The 26,906-nt window shown below is 35.8% G+C and overlaps 1 long non-coding RNA gene across 3 annotated transcripts in view; it reads right to left on the bottom strand.

The window, feature by feature from the left end:
• Positions 1 to 3,436: 3,436 nt before the first annotated feature.
• The window catches only part of LOC123573930 (uncharacterized), a 168,647-nt gene continuing 145,177 nt past the window's right edge, over positions 3,437 to 26,906 (bottom strand). For all 3 annotated transcript variants that reach the window (XR_012414511.1, XR_010587305.2, XR_012414510.1), the window contains 2 exons: positions 4,636 to 4,826; positions 3,437 to 4,561 (listed from right to left, as the gene is read on the bottom strand). This is a non-coding gene — a long non-coding RNA (uncharacterized lncRNA). The remainder of the gene's footprint in view (positions 4,562 to 4,635; positions 4,827 to 26,906) is intronic.

Genomic DNA, 26,906 nt, shown 5'->3' with positions numbered 1-26,906 from the left:
TCAGCAGGTTCAGATCCTGGTAGAGGCCCAGGTCACAGGGGTGAACAGGGGCATCCAGGGGTCAAGAACATCCAAAGCCAAGTAGGACAGACACCAAATGTCATGGTCAATAACTGGAGCCAAGGAGCCACCGGGAGCCCAGGAAGCATCCATGATGACACAAGACAGGCAACAGCTTCTAGAGACATCAAATTCTCCAGGATACTCCAGGTAACTTTTTTAAGTTAACATGCCGGAAGCAACTCCAGTTCTATAACATCATAAAGATGCTACTCTGACAATAAAAACCTGTGCTTACTGTGCATCTTTCTATTGTTCTTCCGGTTGTTTATAATGGTTATTGTCTCTGTCAATGAGCTCAGTGACGTGATTTTAGATCTTCCCTGCTTTTTTCTTCAACCTGATCATTGTTAACTCTTCAGAATCATGCCATATTCACTTTTGCACATCCCTTCTGGCCATAGTGGTATATTGCACAGATTAGATACTTGATAAAATTTTTTTTACTAATTTTTTATTATTAAATTTAGAGAGCACATGTGATGTAGGAGCAGCTCGGCTGAAACATTTCTTGATGATGACAAATAGATATCACTCATGACTGAACCCAAGGGAAGGAAAACTTTCCTAATCATTAGAAATAATAGTTTTTTTGACAAAATAATCCATAACTCAGGGTTGAAAGAGGAAGTGATATGGAAGCCCTGTGGGAGATAGCGGCATAACTTTAACTAGAAATAGACAGTTTAGATTCTAGCGTTTTCTTACTAGGTATCTTGAGAATTACTTAAATTTTATGAGCCTCACTTGCCACACTTGCAAAATGTAGTTAAATGACAACTTACCCACCTGGATATGGAGGGTTAGACCAAACATGCCTGACAGGTTTAAAAAAATGAGGCAGACTTTTTGGAATAATAGAAGAGATCTACATTAGTTTTTAGAGAAATTGTATTCGAGGTCCTTTCCAGTAAAGAGCTGTGTAACTTCAAAAAATATAGAATTCATCTACATATTAGCATATAATTTTATTTTCAGAGACTGAAAAAAAAAAAGCCTCAGGACAAACAAGGCCATTAAGCCTTCCCATTTCAATAAAATGCTTAACAAAGTGCTCTCCATCACTGAGAAGCCACAGATTCTGAACAAACTCTACTGTAACTCCTCAGCTTTCACTAAAAGTGACAAAGTGCATGGGTGACATTTGAAAGTTTAGAATGCCCTAGAAATTATTGGAAGAAGAAACACGTGTGGAAAACTATTAATTGTTAAATGAACCAAATTACAAATTCCAATTTTTTGATCCGGATACATTTTTTTCTTTCCCAAATATTATTTTCATCACCAACAAAAAATGCACGTAAGAAAAATGAAGAGAAAGAAAGGCATTATGCCAGAGACATGTACTATCAACGGACAAGAAATTGAAGAAATTCTCTTTTTTTTTTTTTTTCGGAGAGACTGGGTCTCACCGTGTTGCCCAGGCTGATCTCGAACTCATGGGCTCAAGTGATCCTCCCACCTCAGTCTCCCAAAGTCCTGGGATTACAGGCTTCAGTCATCACATCAGCTAAAAAATTTATTGATGATGACAAGTAGATATCACTCATAACTGAACTCAAGCAAAGGAAAGCTTTTTGAAACATTAGAAATAATATTTTTTCAACAAAATAACACACAACTCAGGGTTGAAAGAGGAAGTGATATGGAAGCCTGGTGTGAGATAGCAGCGTGACTTTAAGAACTGTGCCTTTCCTAAACACAGAATGCATTTAACTATAGCATTCACACCATGCAGAAGTTTAGCTTGATCATGCAGAAGTTTAGCTTGATCAATAGAAAATTGGGACTTTGGCAAAGAAGACTTCGATTACTGGCAATAGAAGAGAGAGAAAAGATAAATAGTTCTCCAGATAACTTTTAGCCCCAACACACAAAAAGGATAAATGACTCAGCACAGCAATAAAATCCCTGGAAACTTTAATTTCTACAGTAATTCTTTCCCCACATACTTACCACCTCGGCAACTAAAATCCAGCCCACAAACAGACACTCCTAACATTCTGCCATCAGAGGATTAAAATCTTGTTGGTTTAGAAAGTCGACACTGGAAATCAAGCCAAACAACTTGGACGATTCCACCACAGACAGGAAAAGAATGTCTTTTCATTGTGTGTGTAGTGTTTCCCTAGTAAAGAAAATACAATAAACAAAAACAAAACAAAAAAAACACCAAGTGTTGTCATGGTGAAAAGATATGCCTGCAGCAACGCAAATTGACTTTGTAACCCGGAGAGGAAGGTAAGCATACTTACCTGTTTGCACGGCTGCATAGAATCCTGGCTCCGTGCCTTACTGAGGAGGTCCTCCCCAGTTGCAAAGGATGGATCTATACCCTCCATTCTAAAAACTGGCACTATTGGCAAATAAGGTGACACAGGAACATACTCAGTATTCTGAAAAGAAGCTCAAAGGCAGTAAATATCATTTCTCTAATGAAACAAGAGTTAATACAATAAAAAAGAGATAAAGTTAGCATTCTCCATGGAAATTTAGAACATATGGCATCCATAAATCAAGAGCAAGATACTATGATAAATGAATCAAAGAAGAATCAAAACAATTTAGAAATCTAAGTGCTAAAGTTGTAAATATTCTATCTAAGGAGTGAAATGCATAATGAACTCAGAAATTTGTTTCTTTGTTCTTCAGCACAGTGAGACATCCATTTTATCAAGAAATTATCCATCCACGTGCACTGGTAGTCAGTCTTCTCTTAGAGAAAGTTAGATGGCAGAAACAATAAAAGGAAAATAGAAATTAATACTTTAAATAAGCATAATTGATTAAAGTAAGCTACATTTTTCAAAATACTTTTAAAATAAAAACTTCTTACAGATATTCCCAAGAATAAAGAAACAAGATTTTTAAAAAATCATCCATAGAGACACAGATTAAAGGCTAAAATTTAGAGGTCAAAGTGTTATACAGGAATAAAGTATAACTTTATAGCAATAAACTTATAAATATAATATTAATAGTTACTATTATTTTAGAGACAGGGTCTCACTCTTTTACCCAGGCTCGAAGTCAGTGTTTCTATCACAGCTTTCCGTAGCCTCAAACTCTTGCGCTCAAGCAATCCTCCTGTTTCAGCCTCCCAAACAGCTGGGACTATAACTGCATGCCACCATGCTTAGCTAATTTTTTTTTTTAATTCTTGTAGAGGTAGAGGCTTGTTATGTTGCCCAGGCTGGTCTTGAGCTCCTGGCCTCAAGTGATCCTTCTGTCTTGGCCTTCCACAGTGCTGGGATTATGGCTGTGAGTCACTGTGCCTGGCCAATACAATTATTTTATTGGAAAATATAAATGACCAACTTCACAAAATATTTCGAAACCCTGAATAGACCCATAACAAAGGCACCAGATTCATAAATCTTAGCAAAGGGTCAAGTTTTTAATTTTGCTCCAGAGACTAGAAAAACATGAGATCCTTCAAACATTATTCATAAAGCTGCTATATCATTAATATTCAATGAATAAAGATAGCATAAAAATTATAATAGATAAACATCACTTATGTATATACTTTATTGATATCTTAAATGTAAATATTAGCTCATAAAGTCCAGCAGAAGTAAAGAATATTGTACCAAGAGAAAAGCAGTGTTCATTGTTTCCAGAAATAAAAAATAGTTTAATACTGAGGAAATATCATGATATAATTCATTGCATTACACACTAATGGACAAAAATGATACATGCTAAAGTAAGTTACTTAATAAAGTAAGTATTCATTACTAATCAATACCTACACTTATCACTTCTATACTGTAAGCCTTTATCAGTGCAATTTAAGTTAAATGTGTAAATATAAAATGAAAGAATTAAGATTATATGAAAATTATCTAACTGGAAAGCCTAAAAGTATTGAGTGAAAATTTTTAGAATAAGTGAATTTTACTAGGTTGCTAGATTTTTCAAAAATATCAATAGCACTTAATTTAACTAAAAATAATCAGTGATATAACATCAAAATATTTTTTAATTTTACATAATATATAAGGTTAAATCTCACATGAAATACACAGTTCCAAGATAAAGAGTATTTTTTAAAAGTATACATTTAAAAACACAAATGAATGGAAGTATAAATCCTGTACAGTCAAAAGACTAAATATTATAAAGATACCACTTGATAAAATATTTCAATAAACTCAGCATGGTTCAAACAATATTCTTCCTGTTTTTTCTTTTTGAAAAATTTTTAGCTTTTCTGTTCTAGGGTCAACAACTAAGAGTAAATGATTGTATTGACAATTAAACTCTGTTAAAAATAGATATTTGAAAAATTACATCAAATCATGGTATGGCCCTGTAAAAAACCCCCATGACTGCTTTTCACTTAAATCTAAACTCTTTGCCATAATAAAAAAGACCATAGCTTCCATCCTTAGCTCATCCCAGGTTTCGTCTCACACACAGCACAACAGTTCTCTCTCCTCTTGCAGGTGGCAGAATAATGAGCCTCCGGAAAGGTCCATGGCCTCATCCCTGGAACCTGTAAATATGTTCTGTTATGTGATAAAGGGGAATTCAACTTGCATAAGAAATAAAGACTGCTCATCAACTGACCTCTTTCAAGGGCACTCTGTCTAATTCAGTCTTGTGACACTCCATCTTAATCCTTTTACAGAACTTTAGCACAATTTGTGATACATTTTCTCTGTGTGCTTCTTATGGTCTAGATTCTTCACCAAGTTCTATGTAAGCAAGGGCTTTATCTTTCTTGTTTCCTGTTATATATCCAGACCTTCACACGGTACCTAAAACAGACAAATGACTAAGCAAATGTATGAATATACTATGAATTCATAATAAAATTGTATCATAATAGCACATAAGAGTATATATCAACAGACAAGATAAGATCCCAAAGATTCATGAAACTCCAATATATAATAGAGATTACCTTTTAAATCTATGAGTAAAAGGTAGACTACTTAATATGTATTGCGTGCAGAAATTGGAGTCACTATTTCGTTTTAGGTATTACACAACCTCTTGCTATGCTTACAAGTAAAATCAAGACAACTTAAAGATTAAAATGTAAAAACAAAAAGAATATTTCATAATTTTAAAATGAAAAAGATCTTTATAATAGTAATATGAACACAGAAACTATAAAGAGAAAAGATCAATACATTTGAGAACTTAGTCATTCAAATGTTTCATAACAAATAATCCCACAAACCAAATTATAAAACACTATAAGCAAATTTTAAAATAATGGAAAAAAGTTTTCTATCCATTTGAAATAGGTTACTATGCAAAACAGCAAAACTATCTGCAAATTAATACTAAAATAAACAGACCTATCTTTGTAAATAAAAAAGAATAAAAATAATTAGTTTACCAACTTTACAAACAAACATGAAAAAACTTCAAAAAGCAATTCACAGAATTGACCAATAAACAAATAATAAGATCTTGAATCTTAATAATCAAATAAATACAAATCAGAACAATGAGATTTTTTATGCATCAGATTAGCAAAGATTGAAATACTTAATACTCATTTGAATGAGGAAGAAACCAGGCATTCTCAACTATTTAAGGAGGGTCCAATGGTACAATATATTTTGCAATACCTATCCTGCCTTCCCTTTGAACAAACAATTCCACTTTTAGTGATTACATACGAATTTACCCAAAGTTGTTATGCAGATAGAATAATCATCACAGTAATGTGTGTAATTACAAGAAGAAAAGAAGGAAAGACAGAAAGAAAAAGGAAGAGAAGGAAAGGAAAAGGAGGGAGGGAGGGAGGAAGGAAGGAAGGAGGAAGGAAGGAGGAAGGAAGGAAGGAAGGAAGGAAGGAAGGAAGGAAGGAAGGAAGGAAGGAAGGAAGGAAGGAAGGAAGGAAAGAAGGAAGGAAGGAAGGCAGGGAGGAAGGAAGGAAAAAAGAAAGAGAAAAGAAAGCTAGCTAGCTTAAGAGACTAGGTACAGAGCAGGGAATATAGAAAAGTTTCTCTAGATGTAAGTTTGCACATAAGTTGCATAAAAATTGGAAGAATATGTACCAAACTTTTAACCATACTTATCTCTGAAGAGTTGATAAGGGAATCAAAAAGCCTTGACTAAGCATGTTTTTATGTGTTATTTTGTTTTCTGACCATTGTTTTCTGTCCTTGCAATAGTCTACTAAAGAACATGCTTTATATACTATCTCTCAGGGTAGGAGAAATTGGTAAATGATAATTATCAAATTCAAAAACATAAAAACAGTTTAGAACTTCTAAAAATGATGAATTAAAATGACTACCAAAGCTCTTAGGAATCTCTAGGGACAACACTATTTCCCGAAAAAGGTTCTTGGATTTAGTGTCTATCATTTAGAAAATTAGGGGGAAAGTTTAGGGGAAATAACTTTAATTCATTACACATCATGCTTGCCATTTTTCTGTTTACTTCATTTTCTCCACTCCAGTGCCCAGAATGCTTGAGAGGAAAAACAGTCAAAATGCAGTTTCAACGTTAGCAAAGAGCCAATTCTATTATGTAAAAATTTCATAAAACAAATAAGAACTATATAAGAAAGTTGTGACATATTTTTCATGGTACAATTGAAGCAGATTGAAATAAGTCCTCCCTGACATTTAGAGATGTCCTGGAACCCAACTGACAGTCATGCTATTCAATCTATAACCTTAGAGAGGCCATCTTTGTGGAACCAATCTCAGACCAGTAAGAGACGAATCTGGCACATAAATTATCTCACTTCCTCTCTCTAGAAGGACTGTCATAAGACCAGTAGATCATGCAGTCTCTCCAGCAATAGTCCTACCAAATTAAACAGTCATTATACTTGACGTCAAGCGATGGCTAACTCAGTAACACACCCCCTCATATTCATTTTCTTTACTTCCTGCCTCACTCCTTTTTCCCTCTCTCCCACATCTCAAAGACTACACTCCCCAAGAAAGTCTTAAAACATAAACATTTGCCTAACACTACTTTCTAGGAAACTATGTTGCCTGGCATGAGCTTTCTCTATTTAAGATGCAAAAACTAACATTTCGAAAATTAAACTACAATTTCAAAAACATGTAGAATTTCAGTTCTATGACTTGATTATGATGATTTAGCTCTGTGTCCTTAGACAAGTTGGTTTCTCAGAACTCAATTTTCCAATTTGTAAAACTCATTTTCTTCTTAATAGCCATTTATTTCACTTATGCTATGTCCCAGATGTTTTACTAAACACTAGTGATACAATGATAAATAATACTAGTCAAGATCCTCAGTATTCCAGATAGACAAGTACTTTGGATATTATGGTAAAATGTACTAAATGCAATGATAGAGTTATTCAAAAAATTACGGGTGCAAGAGAAGGAGCAGCCAGCTCATCCTTAGTGCTTTAAAAAGAAGAAAGTCTTCCTGGATGAATCAGTATCTGTAAAGATTCTTAAAGGATATGTAATTTTAGGTAAGAAATCATGTTAGAAAGGACATTCTAGGCAAGAAAACAGCATGGAAAAAAACCCCTGAAAGAAATCTATTTATGAAATACAAAAGATTACTGAAGCAAAAAATCATAGAGCCAAAGATGAATAACAAATGAAGAAAAGTAGACAAGGCTGTGGTTGCACCATTAAGACTTTGGGCTCTGCTGAAAGTGACAGGGAGGCAATAAAGATTTCTCAGTAGAGGCCGGGCGTGGTGGTTCATGCCTGTAATCCTAGCACTTTGGGAGACCAAGGCGGGTGGATTGCCTCAGGTCAGGAGTTTGAGACCAGTCTGACCAACATGGTGAAACCCCATCTCTACTAAAAATACAAAAAAATTAGCCGGGCGTGGTGGCATGTGCCTGTAATCCCAGCTACTTGGGAGACTGAGGCAGGGGAACTGCTTGAACCAGGGAGGTGGAGGTTGCAGTGAGCCAAGATCGTTCTACCGCACTCCAGTATGGGCGACAGAGTGAGACTCCGTCTCAAAAAAAAAAAAAAAAGATTTCTCAGTAGAATGGCATGGTTGTGTAAACTGTTCCCATAGTTTTTTTCTACTTCGAATTCTGTGACTGTATAACCCTATATTTTGTAATAAAAAAGAGGCTAAAACTGGCATTTTGTTGACATTATATAGATTCTATGGTAGTGTGCTAGTAACAATATTTAAATAAAAGTTATTAATCATTTGATAACACAAGATCGATCCCATATGCATGATTTCATCAGACCACATCTGGAATGTTTTTATTATTTATAGGAAATATATTTTAGAAAAAATATTTTGAACCTGACAATATCCAAAAAGCATCCAAGATTATGAAAGATTCAGAAAACCATTTCTCAGGGGGAAAAAAAAAGTACTTTCTGTCTTCAAATTTCAAACAGCTGTCATGTGAAAAAAAAAAAAAGAAGAAGAAACAGATCTATGCAATGTAGCTGAAGCCTACAGATTTAAGATATAACTATAATCTGTGAAAAAGTTATAGGAAGCAAAATCCCAGCTAAATATATAAAAACAGAACATGACATAATTTAAGTTTTTCAAGAAAACATAAATAAGTTTTTACCATAAAACTTCAAACAGAGCTTAGAAACAATCTGTTTTTTAAAACCGGGTGCTGGTCCCTGGACATGAAATAATAACTTACCCTCCCATCACTTAAAAAAATGCTATAAAACTGAAAAAAAAAATTAAAAGTTGAGTTTAGACACTGGGCATTAGACAGTAGAATACTGTAATATCTGAAAGAAGAGGAAAAAATGAGACCTTGGTCACTTTAGACTTCTACCTGGTACATTTTCTAGACCATGGAGTAGGGGGAAGAAAGCCAAGCAGAGCACCATCACCTCACTGGTTTGAAAAGACAGATGGAGTTTAGACAGGCTGAGATACCTGGAGTTTTCAAGACAGAGCACAGAAAAAGGATGCTACTAAGAAAAGGAGTTCCAAAAATACACACACACGCATTCCCTTAAATATGTTGCTGAATACTATGATACATACACATAGGGTGAAACTTTATGAGACAAAGAATTAAAAAGCTGAATAATTTCCAATAATTTCACATTGGTCTGGGACATGTTTGAGTTTCAAGTAGGAAGAATAGAGACACTTTGTTGAACATCCTAACCACTGTGTAGAGCGTAATTATAGACATATACCAGCTCCTATATTAAAGCTTGTTTAAGGGTAAAGGCTAAGTTAGGTCCACTCTAATAAAATTTATACATAAGTTACAAAAGGATCAAGCTTACCCACAATAACTTAATTGTCTGCCAAAACAAAATCCAACACTCTTTAAAAGAAAAATACAAAATCCAAGTATTCAACAACATACTACTGCAATGCCCTGCTTCCCATAAAAGTGCTATATATTACAAGAAGTAGAAAGATGTGACACATAAACATAAGAAAAATCAATAAATAGAAACAGATTCAGAAATGGAAAGGAAGATGAAATTAGTAGACAAGAACTTTGAAAGAGCTTTAATAAACTCTCTGAAACATTTAAAGGAAAACCTGACGATAATGAGGAGGAATGGAGGATAAAAATAGAACAAATCAAAATTTGACCTCCAGGTACTGGAAAACCTGAGGTGACTAGTGACTGGACTGGGACCCCAACATACCACAGCAGCCCTACAAAAAACTGGCCAGACTGCTATGTGGGTGTCCATTATCTTCTCACCAGGCAGGTCCTTCAGACCTGGGCCTCCAGCCAGCCCCCCACCAGAGTTATCAAGCCAGCACCAACTCAGCAACACCCTGGACAGAGCCTCCTGAGTCAACTGAAAGCCTCCCTGCTACTGCCAATCCAGTGGATCTGCCCTTACTACTCTCAGACTAATGAAGGAGCAAAGACCCTAAATGCTTTATCTGCACCTCCAACAAGCTTCAGTAGATCCAAAGAAAGGAGGTCATTCCATTTTTTATGGGTCCCACACACACCCCACTGCTTGTCACCATATAGGGAACCCCTGGCTTGGGCGCAAAGGACAGACTTTCCATCCCGGGATGATCGCACTGAGCAATTGCTGATCTGCATCTCTCTGGGGTGGAGTCCCTAAGAGACAAGCAAAATACACTTGGCCACAAGCACTTACTAAGTTCCCTTCCTCTGCTGCCTCCAAGTTGGGGAAGGAATATAAACCCTGAGATTGCCTGAGGCTGAAGTGGACAGCCCAGGATTGCCAAATCACAGTCTATGACAGCACTCTAGTGGGAGAGGAATTCACACTTTCAGAGCATTGAAAGGGAACACAACAGCCACTGTAAGGAAAGATAAGGGAGCTACACAACTGAGCAAGAGTTTCCCAACTGACCAATAAGCCTAAGTACCACCTACTGAATCACATCCTAAACCTTCAACACCAAAACGCTTTATTAATACATTCACCTCTGATACCAGAGAGAAGTCAGTTTCAAATAAAAACCATGCATAAAGCCTCAGCCCAGTGAACATATCAAAAAAAAAAAAAAAAGAAGAAGTCTATTGATCGTACTCAATCTACACTGCAGTAAAAGGAATACCTACAAACAGAGATGAGTAAGAACGAATGCAAGAACTCTAGTAACTCAAATGGCCAGAATGTTGTATGTCCTCCAAAAGACCGCACCTGTCTTCCAGCAAGAGATTGTACTGGCTGTAATGATAGGAATAGAATTGAGAATATGGATAGGAACAAAATCATCAAGATTCAGGAGGATGGTAAAACCCAATCCAAGGAAAATAAGAATCACAATAAAGCAATACAGGAACTGAAGGATAAAATACCCTGTGTGTGTCTGTGTGTGTGTGTGTGTGTGTGTGTGTGTGTGTGTATGAAATATATGTATCCATCTATGTCTCTCTATATATATTTATGTTATTTTATATATATTATATATTTATAGATATATGAAAACTGAGTGTGTGTGTGTGTGTGTGTATATATATATATGAAAACTGAATGGGTCTGACAGAGCTGAATAACACAACACAAGAATTTCAGAATGCAATTACCAGTATTAACAGAAGAATAAGCCAAGCTGAGGAAAGAATCTCAGAACTTAAAGACTAATTCTCTGAAATAAGACAGTCAGGCAAAAATAAAGACAAAAGAATAAAAAGGAATGAACAAAACCTCCAAGAAGTATGGGATTATGTGAAGAGATCAAATCTATGAATTATTGGCATCCCTAAAAGGGAGGAGGAGAAAGCAAACAACTTGAAAAACATATTTCAGGATCTCATCCATGAAAACTTCCTCAACCTTTTTACAGAGACCAGCAGTGAAATTCAGGAAATACAGAGAACTCTTGAAAGATTCTGTACAAGAAGATAAACCCCAAGACATGTAATCTTCAGATTTTCCAAGGTTGAAATAAAAGAAAGAATGATAAAGGCAGCTAGAGAAAAAGGGTGAGTCACCTACAAAGAGAATATCATTAGACTAACAGTGGACCTCTTAGCTAAAACCCTACAAACAAGAAGAGATTGGGGGCCTATATTCAACATTCTTAAAGAAAAAAGATTTTCAACCAAAAATTTCATATCCAGCCAAACTAAGTTTTCTAAGCAAAGGAGAAATGAGATCCTTTTAAGATAAGCAAATTGATATGGTTTGGCTCTATGTACCCACCCAAATCTCACCTTGAATTGTAATCCCCATAATCCCTATGTGTCAAGGTCAGGACCAGGTGGAGGTAATTCAATCATGGGGGCAGTTTCTCTTATGCTGCTTTCATGATAATGAGTGAGTCTCACGAGATCTAATGGTTTGATAAGTGTCTGGCATTTCCTCTGCTTATACTCACTCCATCCTGCCACCCTGTGAAGAAGGTGCCTGTTTCCCCTTCACCTTCTGCCATGATTGTAAGTTTCCTGAGGCCTCCTCAGCAATGCAGAACTGTGATTCAATTAAATCTCTTTCCTTTATAAAATACCCAGTCTCAGGTATTTCTTCCCACCAGTGTGAGAATCCACTAATACAGTAAATTGGTACCAGGAGTTGGGTGCTACTATAAAGATAACTGAAAACGTGGAAGCAACTTTGGAACTGGGTAACAGGCAGAGGTTGGAACAGTTTGGAGGGCTCAAAAGAAGACAGGAATATGTGAGAAAGTTTGGAATGTCCTCGAGACTTGTTGAATGGCTTTGACCAAAACGCTGATAGTGATATGGATAATGAAGTCTAGGCTAAGGTGATCTCAGATGGAAATGAGGAACTTCTTGGGAAAGGAGTAAAGGTGATTCTTGCTATGCAAAGAAAATGGCAGCATTTTTCCACTGCCTAGAGATCTGTGAAACTTTGAACTTCAGAGAGATGATTTAGGGTATCTGGCAGAAGAAATTACCAAGTGTAAAGTGTTAAAAATAAAGCAGAGCATAAAAGTTTGAAAAATTTGCAGATTGACAATGCGATAGAGAACAAAAACCCATTTTCTCGGGAGAAATTTAAGCTGGCTGCAGAATTTGCATAAGTAATGAGGAGCTGAATGTTAATCACCAAGGCAACGTGGGAAATGTCTCTGGGCCACATCAGGGACCTTCATGGCAGCCCCTCCCATCACAGGCCAGAGATCTAAGAAGGAAAAGTGGCTTTGTGGTCTGGGCCCAGGGCCCCCCTGGTCTGTGCAGCTGTGAGACATGGTGTCCTGTGTCAAAGATGCTTCAGTTCCAGCCATGACTAAAAGGGGCTAAAGTATAGCTTGGGCCACTGCTTCAGAGAGTGCAAGGCCCAAGCTTTGGCAGCTTCCATGTGGTGTTGAACCTGTGGGCACATGGAAGTCAAGAATTGAGGTTTTGGAACCTCTGCCTAAATTTTAGAAGATTTATGGAAATGTCTGGATGTCCAGGGAGAAGTTTGCTGCAGAGGCAGAGCCCTCATGGAGAATCTAAGCCAGGGCAGTTAGGAAGGCAAATGTTGGTTTACAGCCTCCACACAGAGTACCCCCTGGGGCACTGCCTAGTGGAGCTGTGAGAAGACGGCCACCATTCTCCAGGCCATTTTGGGACTTTAAGGTTTAATAAATGCTCTATTGAATTTCAGACTTGCATAGAGGCTGTAGCCCATTTATTTTGGCCAGTTACTCTCATTTGAAATGGGTATATTTACCCAATGCCTGTGTCCTCATTGTATCTAGGAAATAACTAACTTGCTTTTAATTTTACAGGCTCATAGGAGGAAGAGACTTGCCTTGTCTCAAGTGAGACTTTGGACTTGGACTTTTGGGTTAATGTAGGAATAAGTGAGGACTCTGGGGGACTGTTGGAAGGGCATGATTGTGTTTTAAAATGTGAGGACACGAGATTTGGCAAGAACCACTGGTGGAATGATATGCTTTGGCTCTGTCCCCACCCAAATCTCACTTTGAATTGTAATCTCCATAATCCACCCATGTCAAGGGCAGGACCAGGTAGAGGTACTTGGACCATGGGAGCAATTTCCCCCATGCTCTTCTCATGATAATGTGTGAGTATCATGAGATCTAATGGTTTTATAAGTGTCTGGCATTTCCCCTGCTCGCAATCACTTCACCCTCCCAACCTGGGAAGAAAGTGCCTGCTTCTGCTTTCCTTTCACCTAACAGTACATTAAACCTCTTTCCTTTACAATGTACCCAGTCTTGGATATTTCTTCATAGCAATGTGAGAACAGACTAATTCACAAATGTTGAGGGAGTTCATTACTACCAGACCTGCTTGACAAGAGATCTTTAAAGGAACACTAAATATAGAAAACATCATGACCAGCTGTGTGTTTAAACATTTAAACACACAGACCAGTGGCACTATAAAGCAACCACACAAACAAGTCAACATAGTAATCAGCTAACAACACAATGATAGTATCAAATCCAGATACATCAATAAAAACCTTGAATGTAAACAGGCTAAATGCCCCCACTTAAAACACACAAAGTGGCAAGGTATATAAAAAACTAGAGCCTAGTGTTAATCTGTCTCCAAGAGACTCATCTCACATGAAATGACACACATAGGCTCAAAATAAGAGGGTGGGGGGAAATCTACCAAGCAAATTAAAAGCAGAAAAAAAGCAGGGTTGCAATGCTCTTATTAGATGAAACAGACTTTACATCAACAAAGATCAAAAAAGACAAAGAAGGTCATTAAATAATGGTAAAGGGTTCAATTCAACAAGAAGATCTAACTATCCCAAATGTATGTGCACCTAACGCTGAAACACCTAGATTCTTAACCAAGTTCTTAGAGACCCACAAAGAGATATAGACTCCCACTCAGTAATAGTAGGAGACTTCAACACTCCACTTACAGTATTGGACAGACCAATGAGGCAGAAAATTAACAAAGATATTCAGGACCTGAACTCAACATTGCACCAAATGGATCCAATAGACATCTACAGAAGTCTCTATTCAAAAACAGAATATACATTCTTCTCATTGCCATATGGCACATATGCTAAAGTTGACCACATGACAGTACATAAAACAATCCTCAGCAAATGCAAAAGAATGGAAATCATACCAAACACACTTTCAGACCAAAGTGCAATACAAACAGAAGTCAAAACTAAGAAAATTGTTCAAAACATTTCAAATACATGAAAATTAAACAACATTCTCCTGAATAACTTTTGGGTAAATAATGAAATTAAGGCAGAAATCAAGAAGTTCTTTGAAACTAATGAGAACAAAGATACAACAAACCAGAATCTCTGGACACAGCTAAGGCAGTATTAAGAGAGAAATTCATAGCACTAAATACCCACATTGAAAAGTTAGAATGATCTCAGATTAACAACCTAACATTACAACTGAAAGAATTAGAGAACCAAGAACAAATCAACCTCAAAGCTAGCAGAAGCCAAGAAATAACCAAAATCAGAGCTGAACTGAGAGAAATCATGACACAAAAAAATTCAAAAGATCAGAGAATTCAGGAATTGGTTTTTTGAAAAGATTAATAAGATAGATAGGTCACTAGTTAGACTAATAAAGAAGAAAAGAGAAAAGATCCAAATAAATAATTACCAACGATATATTGTCTGTAAGCAAATACATGCTATCTGTATACCACTTTTAAATTTTTTTATCGATACATAATAAATGTACATATTTTCAGGATGCACATGACAATTTAATACATTCACATAATTTGTAAAAATTAAATCAATGTAATTGGGATACTCACCACTTTTGAATATTTTCTTTTCTTTATGCTGGAAACATTCTAATTATTCTCCTCTAGCTATTTTGAGATACAATTGATTATCGTATAGTCTCCCTACTCCTCTATCGAACACTATATCTTATTTCTTCTATGAAAATCTATTATTTGTACCCATTAATCAATTTCTCTTTCCACTTATTTATAAAGTGACCAAGAGTTTAAATGCCAAAGAATGGAAAAACTTATATCATGCAATCATCAATTATAAGACAGTTGAAATGTCTATAATAATATTTGAGAAAGTAAACCTCATAAGAAGAAATACTGCCAAAAGAAAAAAGGGACAGCCACAATACAAAAAAAAGTTCAATTCATCAAAGAGACGTAATAATCCCAAGTATGTATGCATTTAATAACAGAGCTGCACAAGTGTGAAGCAAAACAAACTTCAAAGAAAAGTAGAGATTTTCCAATTATATTTAGAGATTTCAACATTCTTCTTCCAGTAATTTCAAGTAAATATAAAATCAGTAAATATACAGAACATTTGAACACTGCAGACACACTTGATGTAACTCATATTTTTAAATACCACATTCCTTTACTGCCTAATACAGTCTGTTCAAATGCACATGAAAATGTCACAGTTATACCATTTTCTGGGTCATAATATAATTCCCAATGAATTTTAAAGTATTGACACTTTACAGAGTATGTCCTTTGACTATAATAAAACTAAATTAGAAATAAAACACAACAATATGAGGGAAAAAGCAATGTCTGGAAAACTGGCAAGTATTTGGAAACTAATCATCACACTTCTAAATACTCCATGAGTCAAAGAAGAAAACCCAAATCATTTTAACTGAAGGAAAATAAAATTAAATCAACAGAATTTTGAAAGGGAAGATAAAAGAGTGAGTAAAGAAAAATACATAGCTATAAATACTTATATTATAAAAGGGCTAAATCAATGGTCTAAGTTTTATTTTAAGAAACAAGCAAGCAAGTTAAATCCAAAGTATATAGAAGAAAGAATATAATAAAATCTGAGCAGAAATCAGTAACATAAAAATCTGGCAAACAGGAAAATAAATAAAAAATCAAAAAGCTGCTAATTTGAAAATGTAGATGAATTGATTAACTTCTAGCATTAATGGTAAAGTAAAAATGAGAGGATGCAAATTAACAGTTTTAAGAATCAATGACAGAATATTACTATAGATCCTACAGACATTAAAAATCCTAAAGGAATTTAATTAACTCAAAGATTTAACTAAAATAAACAAATATATGAAATGTAAAAACCGACAAGAGAATTTAGAAACTATGAAAGGCTCTATAACCATTAAATAATTCAAATTTTAATTTGGAATCTGCTCACAAAGAAAGGTACAGGTTAAGAGAGCTTCATTGGTGAAATCTATTGAATATTTCTGAAAGAAGTAATGCAGAATAACAGAAATCTTTTTATAAAATGTAACAGGACAGAACAGTCTGTAGCTCATTTTATAAGGCCAGTATTACCTTTGATAATAAATAAGAAGAAAACTACAAGAAACCTACCAACAAATATCTTTCATGAACATTGTCTTAGTTTGTTGTTGTTGATGTTACTGGAACAAATTTCCACAAACTTAGTAGCTGAACACAGATTTATTATCATATAGGTCTGTAGGTCAGAAATCTGACACACTGGAATAAAATCAAGGATTGGCAGGGCTGTATCCCTTTCCTTGCCTTTTCCTGACTCTAGAGGCCACCCGCATGTATTGGTTTACAGCTGTTTTCCTCCATCTTTAAAGCCAGCAACACCACGTGTCTCTGACCTTGCTTGTGTTGACACATCTCCCTGACCACCACCAGGAAAGCTTATCTGCTTTTAAAGACTCTTGTCATTAGATTGGCCTCACTCTGATACTGCAGAATAATCTCCCCATCTCATGGTTTTTAACTTGAGACACATCTTCAAAGTTCCTTTTTCCATGTGATGTAGCAAAGTCACAGATAAAGGGGATTAGGATGTAGACCTATTTGGGGGAACCATATTCTGACTACCACAAACACGGTATTAAGAAGTAATATTCTTACTATTAAGAAGAATATTACTATTGAGAAAATTAATAATATTCTTATTATTATTGAGAAACAATAGTCTTAATACAAGACTTAGAAATCACATTCAACAACATCAAAAAAATGAAACCTGAAAAAGTGAAATTTGTTTATCCCAGGAATGCAAAGTTGATGGGTAATTCATGCCTTTAACATAAGAATGTGGGAATTTTATATAATCATGTCAGTAGATACAGAACAAACATTTCAAAAAATTTGAAGTCTCTTTTGATTAAAAAATTATATTAAAATACTGATTAAAGGAAATGTTCTCAACTTAATAAAAAGTATCGCTAAAAATCCCACAGCTAACATAATGTTTAATGATAAAAGACTGAAAACTTTTTCTCTAAGAATGGAAGCAAAGCAAAGTTCTTGCTTTCATCACTTTTATTCAGGATTGTATCACCAGTGCAAAAAAAAAAAAAAAAAAAAGGCGTAGTTTCAAAAGGAAGACATAAACATGCCTATCACAGATAGATTTATCATATACATAGAAAACAATTGACAAATTATACTTCATAAAATTGAAACCTGTTATTCAAAAGACCTCTTTGAGAATAAGAAGAGACAAGCCACAGAATGAAAAAAAACACTCATACACATGTCAAAGCTTGTATTTGGAATATTTTTAAAACCCAGAATATAACTAGAAGACAAATAACCCTATTAAAAATAGAAAAACAATTGGAACAGATACTTCAAAAAAGAATATATCCAAGAATAGTCGATATGCACATAAAAAATACACTTGATTTTAATAGTGATCAGGAAAATGAAAATTAAAACCTCAATGAAACACCACTACACATCCAGCAGACTAGGTAAATGGAAAAGGCTGACCATACTAAGTGCTGATGGGGATGTAGAGCTTCCAGAATTATTATTAGTGGAAATGTAAAATAATCCAATAATTTATGAGCTCCCTCCCATATATTATTAGCAGAAATGTAAAATAATCCGACCCCTTTGGAAAACAATTAGACATAGTTTTATAAACATACACTTGTTATATGATGAAGCATTTTAACTGATATTTACTAAAAGAAATGAAAACATATGTCATAAAATTATACATGGATTTTTTCATATTAGCCAAAAATTGGAAAAATCCAAATGACTATCAACATGTAAATGAATAAAAAAAATACTATTCATTTAAAGGAAGTAAAAAGTAACAGAATAGGAAAGGCCAAGATGGCCAGTTAGAGCCTATGTGCATCTTTACACATGAGATGGGTCTCTTGAAGACAGCATACCAATGGGTATTAGCTCTATCCAACTTGCCATTCTAATTTACCATCGCCAATTAGAAGCAACTGCAGTTCATGGCTTTCATGGAGAGGAATGAAAATGGCAGTGAATTCAAAATTTTCAACTGAAATATCCAGGTTCTAACATTGAGACTGATTAGGAAAACAACTTAATCCACAGAGAACAAAGAAAAGCAGGCTGGTGCAACTGCCCACCCAGGAGTGGCACAGAGGTGAAGGAACCTCCACCCCCAGCCACAGGAATCCCTGAGTGATTGTGCCACCCTGTGCAGAAAACCATGCTTCTCCCACAGATCTCTGCAACCCAAATGCCCATCTGTGATAGACTAGATAAAGAAAATGCGGGGACATGGATGAAGCTGGAAGCCATCCATGGAATACTATGCAATCATAAAAAGGAACAAGATTATGTTCTTTGCAGGAACATGAATGGATCTGGAAACCGTTACCCTCAACAAACAGAGGAACAGAAAATCAAACACTGCATGTTCTCATTTATAAGTGGGAGCTGAACGATGAGAACGACTGGGACCTCTCAGGGGTAGGAAGAGGGAGAGCATCAGGAAGAATAGCTAATAGATGCTGGTCTTAATACATAGGTGATGGGTTGATCTGTGCAGCAAACCACCATGGCACATGTTTACCTACATAACAAACCTGCACATGTATGCTGAAACTTAAAAGTCAAAGAAAATAAAAAGTAGCAGAATACTCATTCACACAAAACACGGATGAATCCCAACAACATGCTGATTAGAAGCCAGAACATAAGAGCATTTACATTATGATTACATTTATATACAATCATAGAAAAGGGAAACTAATATATTGTGACAGAAAGTAATCAGCAGTTACCTGGAGCTGTGGATGACACAAAGGAATTTTCTGTGATGATGGAAATATATATCTTGATTATAGGCATGGTTACAGGGGTGTCTACACTTGTCAAAATGCACCAATCTATATTCTTAGAATGGGATATTTTATTGGTTGTAAACAATAACCCAATAAATTTAATTTTTAAAAAATGTTTATTGGCCAGGCACAGTGGCTCACACCTGTAATCCCAGCACTTTGGGAGGCCGAGGCAGACAGATCATTTGAGGTCAGGAGTTCAAGACCAGCCTGGTTAACTTGGGAAAACCCCGTCTCTACTAAAAATACAAAAGTGAGCCAGGCATGGTGGCGGGCTCTTGTAATCCCTGCTATTCGGGAGGCTGAGGCAGAAGAATCACTTGAACCCGGAGGCGGAGGTTGCAGTGAGCCAAGATCGCACCTCTGCACTCCAGCCTGGGCAACAAGAGCAAAACTCTATCTTTAAAAAAAAAAAAAAAAAAGTTTCTTCCACCCCAAAGTCAATATTTTAAGGTATTTCATAGAGGATACCTAAATTGAATGGACAATTCAAATAAATATTCTGTTCCCTCGATGATCCCTTCTATCTCTAAAATTGTCTGTACCTATGTGTGTCATCTTCATTCTCTGCTTGATTAAAATGCTTTAAAGAATCAAGCAGTAGATATCTTTACAGATGTGAGTTTATATTATAAATTTTATAAAAAGAGACTGTCAGTAACAGTAGGTCCCATTTTAACAATTTATCTTACATATTTTAAATATTTGGTAAAATTTTAAATATCATTTAAATTACTGTAATTTTGCCTTATACAAATTTTTTGCATATATATAGATAAGTGCGTGTCTGTGTGTGTGCACTTTGACAAATGTAGACATCGGTGCAATCACCACTACAATCCTGCAAGGTATAGGTATTTCCATTATCACAAAAAATTCTTTCATGTCACTCACAATTCCAAATAACATTTAAAAGTAATGGCAAAAGCCACAGTTACTTTTGCACCAACTTTAATACATCTAGAGAGATACATAGAGATATAGATATACACACACACATATAACTCTTGAAAGAATGGAAGCACTACATTTTTTTCCAAACATGTACTCTTTCCTGGTAGTTTTAGAATAAACGTATTTCTGTTCATTTAATTCTCTTTTAAAATATTTTGCTTGGAAACTTGTATTTGACCAATATGCACAAATGATTTATGTTATTGAAAAGTAAAGAAGGGAGAACAGGAAAGCCTAAGTCAATATTCCGTGTGACTATCCATGGGAAACACAATATTGCTAAGTATTAAATAATCTTGTATTACAACTCTCCAAATTCCTTTAACATTGATGAGAGACACCAAAAGGTTTTAGAAATTCTACCTAAGTGAGCTTTAATCATGTTAACTGAAATTTTCTTTACACTTAGAATTCTTTTTCATTTCTCAGTGAGGTTTTTGGTTTTGTTTTCTATGGGGATGGGGAGGCAAGGGGTTGGTCATGATTCTCTGACAAACTACGTTCTAAGAACCTCATTTTGAAAAGGGTCTTACTAAGAAAAAAATCTTACAACTAAATTGCTTTTACACAATGAGTTGAAATATTATTAACCATTTACATGCATAATAGTATCAAGGTAAACATTGTTAATAATAGACATATTCAGAAATTATCTCATCCCTTTTACTTTTTAGAATAACTTCAAATAGGAATGTATGCCATAAGGAGGGAAGACATTAATAAACATTGAGTACCCACATAGGTTAAAAGCAAGTCATACAGTATTTTATTATAATTTATCTATAGACTAAAAATGCTTTGAAGTGTATTCTACTTATGTTTGTGTAATACACTTGAAAATTTCTTATAGAAAAGACGGAGAAACATGCTATGAATGGCAATACAATTTTGCAGATATGTAGTAGAATTAATGACCCTTCCCAAAGGTTACGATTGATTTAACATATCTTGTGACTTCTCTTTCGTGATGGGTATGCATTTTGGTCAATAGTTGTAATATAAATATTGCTGTCATACTTATGAAATTCCAAAGTGGTAGGAAGTACAAGGCATAGCTTATACTAATGCTAATATAATGGGTGGTAGAAATTCCTGAATTTATCTAATAAAATAAACTTAGAACAGATGTAAATACCTACGCCTAGGTTAATTGCCTGAATAGGACAGAACAGGAGGAATTTTATTACAAATTGTGCATGTGAAAAACTCTTAGTGGATTCAAATTCCACAACGCTTGAATAGGACAGTCGAAGTATTCCTGAATTTTATTTGACTAAATCCAACCTCTTCATTTGGTTTCCTACATGCTCAGTATGAATCAACAGAATGATAAAACTGCCCAAAATGTTAATGTCATCCTAAAATGCATTAAGAAAACATTGTAGTCAGAATACAAGAACTGACAATGAGTGCAGCTCTGTGTTGTTCAAACAGTCCTGGGAAATGTTTTTCCTACACGGTGCCTCACTGAAGAGGAACACTGAGAGGTTGGAATGCATCTGGAGACAAAGGTCTGCAAAGCACTACATGTATATTAGGACTGATGATCTGAGCATATTAGCCTGAAAAAGAACTCACTTAGTGTGTCTGTGAGAGTCCCCCAGGAAGCAGATAGCCAGATAGGACTAGATGCACAAGAGATTCATTAGAAAAATATCTGTGATGTATACCAGGATAAAGGGGAAGAGAGGAGTAATAGATAGGAAGAGTCTTAATACTCTGGCACAGCTCTGACACCTGTGGAAAGAAGAATTCAAGGATTGTATACGAAGAGCTTCAAATCATAGCAAGGTTCTAAAAAACAAACGTCTTGGCCAGACCCATGGAAAGTTGGCAAGCTAAAGTTAGCTGTTAGATGAATCTCCCATAGGACAGGAATGGCTTTGTTCTAGTATTGCAGCTGTGTTCAGTCATGGGGTGGAAGCAGCCCAAAGGAAGAATGGCCTGGCTTCCATTCCCCTAAGCATCCAAAGGTGCAGCCATTGGAGGCTGTCAATCAAGTACGCTCCCCCAGTAGGTCTTTTGAAGTCAAAACTCCATGGCTGCCATACTTGGGAGACATAACGGCTGTTTTTAATTTTACTGAAGAGCTGTAATATGGATCAAGGTTGAGATATCTTCTACATGACTTCAAAGGACAGAAGTAGAACAAAGAAATGGATGTTTCACTCAGAATGCACCAAAATATAAAAATTTTCTAATCATTAGAGTTCAAAGATAAAGTGAACAGTTTCATAAATAGAGTTGGAAAGAGTCAGAAGGTAGACACACCTGTGAGGCCCCTTCTCAATCTTGAAGTCTAATGAGACTAGCAATAAAGGAAGTAAGGCTAGAAGGAACTCAAGAAATATGGTTTGCTGAAATGATTATAAGAAGACTGGATTAGGAAGCTTTTTTCTTCTGTAATAATGCTACATTTTGAGTCTCAGTAGGGAAGAGTAAGGATATACTAAAACTCCTTTCATTAATGTGAACTGATTTTTGCCTTCTATGGAGTTAGAATCAGAGAAGTAAAAGTTGGACTTAAATCATAACCCTTGTGAATTGTCCTGAAAAACATCAACAATGATTTTCTTCTAATTATTAAAAACAAAAATCTCCTTTATTTTCCTTCTCAACACAGTATGTGTCCTGGTAAAAGAGTATTTCTAGATTTGTCACCTGATAGCTTCTGCTTCCCTTTGGGGATAAAAGCTTTTTTGGTTTCTGTAGCCTTGTAGTATAGTTTGAAGTCAAGTAGTGTGATGCCTCCAGCTTTGTTCTTTTTGCTTAGGATTCTCTTGGCTATACAGACTCTTTTTTGGTTTCATGTGAAATTTAAAGTAGGTTTTTTCTAACTCTGTGAAGAAAGTCCATGTAGTTTGATGGGAATAGCACTGAATCTATAAATTACTTTGGGCAGTGTGGCTATTTTCATGATATTGCTTCTTCCTATCCATGAGCATGGAATGTTTTTTCATTTGTTTGTGTCCTCTCTTATTTCCTTGAGCAGTGGTTTGAAGAATGAGATCACGTCCTTTGCGGGGACATGGATGAAGCTGGAAGCCATCGTTCTCAGAAAACTAACACAGGAACAGAAAACCAAACATTTAATGTTCTCACTCATAAGTGGGAGTTGAACAAAGAACATATGGACACAGGGAGGGGAACAACACACACCAGGGCCTGTCAGGGGGTCTGGAGCAAAGGGAATGAGAGCATTAGGACAAATACCTAATGCATCCAGGGCTTAAAACCTAGATGATGGGTTGATAAGTGCAGCAAACCACCATGGCACATGTACACCTATGTAACAAACCTGCACATTCTGCATATGTATCCCGGAACTTAAACTAAAAATTTTAAAAATACAATTAAAAAAGCTTTTGCACTCCATTTACTCTCAGGCCAGTGAAAGGGTTAAGTAAGCTACAGTGGAATCCTGAATTTGAGTATTGAAAACCTGGCAACCAGCCCAGAGGCCCCTTCCAAAAAGCAGCAGCTACCCTGAGCCCTTACAAAGGAGGTGGTTGCCCTAGCAACAGTATCTGATAAAAGAAAATATGGCCGCCAGGTACACATACAGATTGCACCAGAGAGAGAACACTGCTCAGCTGCTGCTGCACTCAGTGTTAAGGAGTCATTTAGCAAATCTGGAGTTTTAGAGCTGAATCTTCTAACTTACAATTGTGGAAATTTTGGGGGTGGTATTTATTTAAGTCATGCCCAATATATTTCAAAATTTGGCACGTTGTAGTGATTGCTGAGCATAAATATGCCTCCCAACTTAAACAAAAGCAACCACCACAAATGACTGTCAAGATATACCAGCTAACTAGAAAGATCGCTTTAAAGAAAGATTTGCTCAAAATAGGCATCAAGTTTTCCCCAAAGTCTTTAATGAGATTCTTTAATCATGTCTCCATTTTTTTATCTTTGTGCAGAGGTATGATTCCATATGAAACATTCAAACTGCTCAGAGCCTTCATTATTTTATCTAACATAATTATTTGTAATTGAAGCCCTCATCCATTTGTTTAAAGACTAAACATTGACCAATCTCCTGTGTGTACTGACTGCCTTTTTTAAATAATTGAATATTTTCTGGTAAATATTTTATTGTGGAATCAACTTTAGAGATTTTCGTAAGAGGCTTTAAGCAGTCATGATCGTTAGTACTGTTTTCTTTATGACAAAGGATGGGCGCTTACTGGAGGATCACTTTTCCTAAATGCACACTTCAGATTGATCTATTGATAGCCTTTATCACAATTTGTGAGTATGGTGTTGACTTATTTAATAATACGGCAATGAGAACGTGTGCAAGACAGGCATAGGCCACTGCTCAGTGAACCAGTTTTTAATACAAATGTTCTCACTCCCCACTTCCACCCCAAATAGATAGTTCCTTTTTTTAGGCATATGATACTAGGAAAAAGACCCATAATCTTCTGGATATCCAGGTCTCAATCCTTATATTTCTATAAGCTTATGAAATGTCCTTCACAGGGCACTTAACCTCCAGAAGTCTGTTTCCTGGAGACAACATGATGGTCTCTAAGACTTCTCTTGACTGTGCTGTTCCATGAAAATGGGTTATTGCCTACTATGAGGAAAAAGCAAAGTTCTGTTTGAACAAATCTATTAGATTTCTATTAGAGATTCATCAAGTTTTCTTTACAACTCTTCCTGCATAAACACCAATACTTTTCCTCAGCAAATTATTAATAAATACTACCAGCTTTAAAACTCTAATGTAAACACTTCATTGTATACACTGAATAAAAGACTCCAGCAGACGCTGCTCAGAAACTTCAGTGTCTTTTGATCTGTTTCTTGAGTTGGAGTATGAAATACCTGGGCAAAGCCTAAATGACACACAGGAAGAGTATATTCATTGCTTTTTAAAATGTGGACTAGCAAAAGACAGAGTAAGGCAGAAATAGACGTTTTTAATTACTCTTGACATGGGGGCAGGCAAGGGTAATTTTAGGGTCTTCCATGACTAACTTGAAGGACCTTCTAATACAATGTTACTAAAATTTGAACAGAATCTTTTTAAGAAAAAAATACTAACTCATATACTCAGTGTTGACTTGTATTACTTTCACTATATTCTTCAATGCTTATAAATATAAAAATAGGTATAAACATCTTATGCTCACAGGACTTAGCTGTAAGAAACAAATTTGCAAATTATAAACCAAACTATTACTCCAATAAAATTAAAATTAATGTTTTTAATTTAATATGATGAATCATCTTGACATGCTGAATCTTAATCTATTTGAAATTTGAATATCATACTGACTGCCACATCATGGTTTTGAAAGCATTTAGCATGCCTGTGCTACTGTGTGCCATCTGGTAACTCAATTCACTTACCACTTTTCTCTACTCAAACTCACGTGAAACCTTTATTTGCACAGTGCTTCATGATATCATTTGGACTTCACTCCTGGGAAAGAATGGTGTACTTTTTCTTTTTTTTTTTTTTTTTCTTTTTTTTTTGAGACAGAGTCTCCTTCTGTCACCCAGGCTGCAGTGCAGTGGCACTATTCGGTTCACTGCAACCTCTGCCTCCCAGGTTCAAGCAATTCTCCTGCCTCAGCCTCCTGAGTAGCTGGGATTACAGGCATATGCCACCATGCCTAGCTAATTTTTTTGTATTTTTAGTAGAGACAGGGTTTCATCACGTTGGTCAGGCTGGTCTCAAACTCCTAATCTCGTGATCTGCCCACCTCAGCCTCCCAAAGTGCTGGGATTACAGGCGTGAGCCACCATGCCTGGCAAAAATGGTGTACTTTCTTTATCATGTTCTACTATCTTTTCATTAGCTGATCACCATCAAAGATGTACTATTGATGTCAATGTGATCTAAACATCAAGCAAATATAGGGGTAGGTTCTAGTCCAGTCACCCATGTGATCCAACATGATTGTATGATCCAACATCAAGTTTTTCTCTGTGATCATAAAAATCAAAACAGAAAACCAAGAAATTATTGTAGAATATTCACAAAACCCCAAATGGAGAAACAGAAGCCTGGTGCATAATTTTGTCCAAAATAAACGTTGCCTGTCTTGGTTTCCAGGGCAAGTGTTGTCATAACCCAGTCTTTTCAGGCATTTGCACTGTGAATTGAATAACCAGGCAGTACCGCCTCTGCTTTTCTGCTTTCTACTGAAGGTCTGAGACATGCCAAATTCTCATGTTCACAGCTCCCTTCCAGGTAGGAGTAGTGGAAATATTATTGTTTTCCGGCCATTGAGACATAAGTGAAGGACTGCCTTTGATTTGTTGGGAAAGTATTTTGCTTTCCTGATTAAAATTATAGGTATAAAATCATAATTCGCACTCCCTCTTCTCCTTTCTTTCTGCTTTGAACATAGGTTTGCCCTTATTTTTCTTTTTCTCTGGAGGTATATCAACCATCTCATAACCATGAGAAGTCAAGACATTAGGCCTGGTAGGAAAGAAATGTAACAAGATTTTATTCTTGGTGATTTCAAAAAATT

The sequence above is a fragment of the Macaca fascicularis genome, chromosome 6, assembly GCF_037993035.2.
Source record: "Macaca fascicularis isolate 582-1 chromosome 6, T2T-MFA8v1.1".
NCBI lineage: Eukaryota > Metazoa > Chordata > Mammalia > Primates > Cercopithecidae > Macaca > Macaca fascicularis.
This window is presented reverse-complemented; position numbering and strand designations above follow the sequence as displayed.